Raw genomic sequence first — 2,244 nt, forward strand, 5'->3', positions numbered from 1 at the left:
ACAACTCTGTTTACTTTTATGAGGCTCCAAAAGCTCAGGCTTCTGCTCTAGCTCCGGGCTCTGGCCAGGGGTGGGGGCTCCTCACTGAAATCATAAACCAGAATTTTTTTTTTATAGATCCTCAGTCACTTGTATCGAAATCCAGCAAGTTTAAAAAAAGGGGGGGGGTGAGGAAGAGAACTCCCCCAACCCAACCCTCCTGTAGCATGTGGAAACTGAACAAGAGCAAAGTACTTCTGGATATTTTCCCAAGGAAGAGGAGACCCAGGCTGAGGGGAAAGTGCTGCCGCCTCCTGCCGCCTCAGCCACCACCTCCTCTCAGAACAAGGACCAGTTACTTCAAGATGAAATTAACTCCTCAGTGTCTCAACTTGTCACAAAGCTTCAGGGAGATAGTTTCAGAGGTTGGAAAGAAGTAACCTCAATGTTTAATAAAGATGATGAACAGCAGCTTCTAGAAAAATGCAAATCTCCAATATTTAAAGGAACTAATTTAAGAATAAAAGAAGATATGGAGACCCAAAAGAAATCTGGATTTTGAGACAGTTTGGTGTTAAAACAGAATATGCAATCTAAGAAACCAGATGAGATTGAAGGATGGGAGCCACCTCAGATTACTCTTAAAAATTAAGTCACTGATTTAGGAGACTCTTCTAGGGATCATCTCTCCTGGCCAGGTTGGGAAGATGAGACTAAGAGTTCTCTACCAAGTACACCAACCAGACCAGCTCAGGAAACAGTTCTAGGTGGAATATCAAATCAACTGGAAAAATTGTTAGCATTAGATGGCAAAGCAAAGGTAATCTTACTGATAACTGGAAAGAATTAGAATGATAGTAGCAATTTGAAATACTTCATAAACGAAAATGTTCTTTGATGTCCATATGTAGTAAAATCAAAATTTGCTCAATATTGCACCTGTATGCTTAGTTTTGTTTAGATTCTTATAAACATTTCTGTTATTTTAATTAGTATATCAACAGATGAGTCATCTGTTTTTTCATTTATAAAGAATAATTATATATATGACTATATATATAAGAATAATTTATAAAGAATCACTTTTGTGACTATCCCTCACATTTGGATTTTTTCAGTCTGCCAGATTATTGAGAACACCAAAAATACTGTATTTTCTTGGTGAATGTATACACTGGTTTTGAATTTGACTGCTTTATCTAGAAACTTCTAGGCTCTTAGGATCCTAAGACTTTTGAAACTATAGATGATAATTTTGGAAAAAAGCCAATGCTGATTTATAATTTGCCACAAACCTTTTTTCGTGCCATAGTTATAATTCCTAGTTGCTGTTTTTTTTTGGCCTAAGAATCTTTCTTCTTTGATTTTTTAATTAATCATTCTATTTATTTTTCTGTTTCTGTTTCTGTTTATATGTTATATGAAATATAAAATATAATTTCTATTTCTGCTTATATGTTATATGAAATAGGAGACTGTAGTAGTAGTTCTCCTCCATTGCCAGAAATTTGCAGAGGGTCAATAAATCTTCCAAAGTTTAGACTAAAAGTTATTTAATTTAGCAGAAAATTAAAATTTTCCACTAAAAATTTTATTGAAAAATTAGGAAAAATAGTAATATAAAAGTTATGATTGGATACAAAAATGTCAAGTAAAAAAATTATATTCATCCAATGCCTATGAAGAAATAGCTTCTATGTGCACATGAATTGTAATGACTTTGCTTTTGTTTTGGTTTTATTTTTCTTTCATTCTCCTTCTGAACTTTTAAATATTCATCTTATTTTTTAATTTTTTATTCTACAGAGTCACTGTGCTTTTATGTTGTCAGGGCATAACTAAGGGATGCTAGAATGTGTGCTAACTATTTACATGTCTTGGTACTCTTAATTTTAGTTTGGGAATTAAACTGATATATTTCTGTTCATTATAGATTTCAAACTGTATATAAAAACAAAGTGTTTTTATATTATAACTACAGATTTGGGTTTAATTTTTTAAAAAGAGTTAATGTCTGAGGGAATTAGTTATAAGATAAATAAATTGCTTGATAACTTTGCTAAGAGAAAGTTGTGTTAAACAAGCATTTTGCATTACTGAGAAACTTGTCCGTGTTGTTTTCTTGTTAATCATGAGCTCTATAAGTAATGTGCCTTTGAAGGAAGGTTAAAGTTGTTTGACAAAATTGCTAAAGTACTTCAAGTGCTTAGTGTGCTTTTGTGTGAGGAGAGTCACCAGCCTTGGGGAAAAAAAAGAGAGAGAAAA

General features: G+C 33.0%; 1 pseudogene; it reads left to right on the forward strand.

The window, feature by feature from the left end:
• The first annotated feature begins 206 nt into the window (after nt 1–206).
• On the forward strand, nt 207–834 carry LOC123239363 (annotated as a pseudogene).
• Nucleotides 835–2,244: the final 1,410 nt, after the last annotated feature.

This window comes from Gracilinanus agilis, chromosome 3 (assembly GCF_016433145.1).
Source record: "Gracilinanus agilis isolate LMUSP501 chromosome 3, AgileGrace, whole genome shotgun sequence".
Taxonomy (NCBI): Eukaryota; Metazoa; Chordata; class Mammalia; order Didelphimorphia; family Didelphidae; genus Gracilinanus; species Gracilinanus agilis.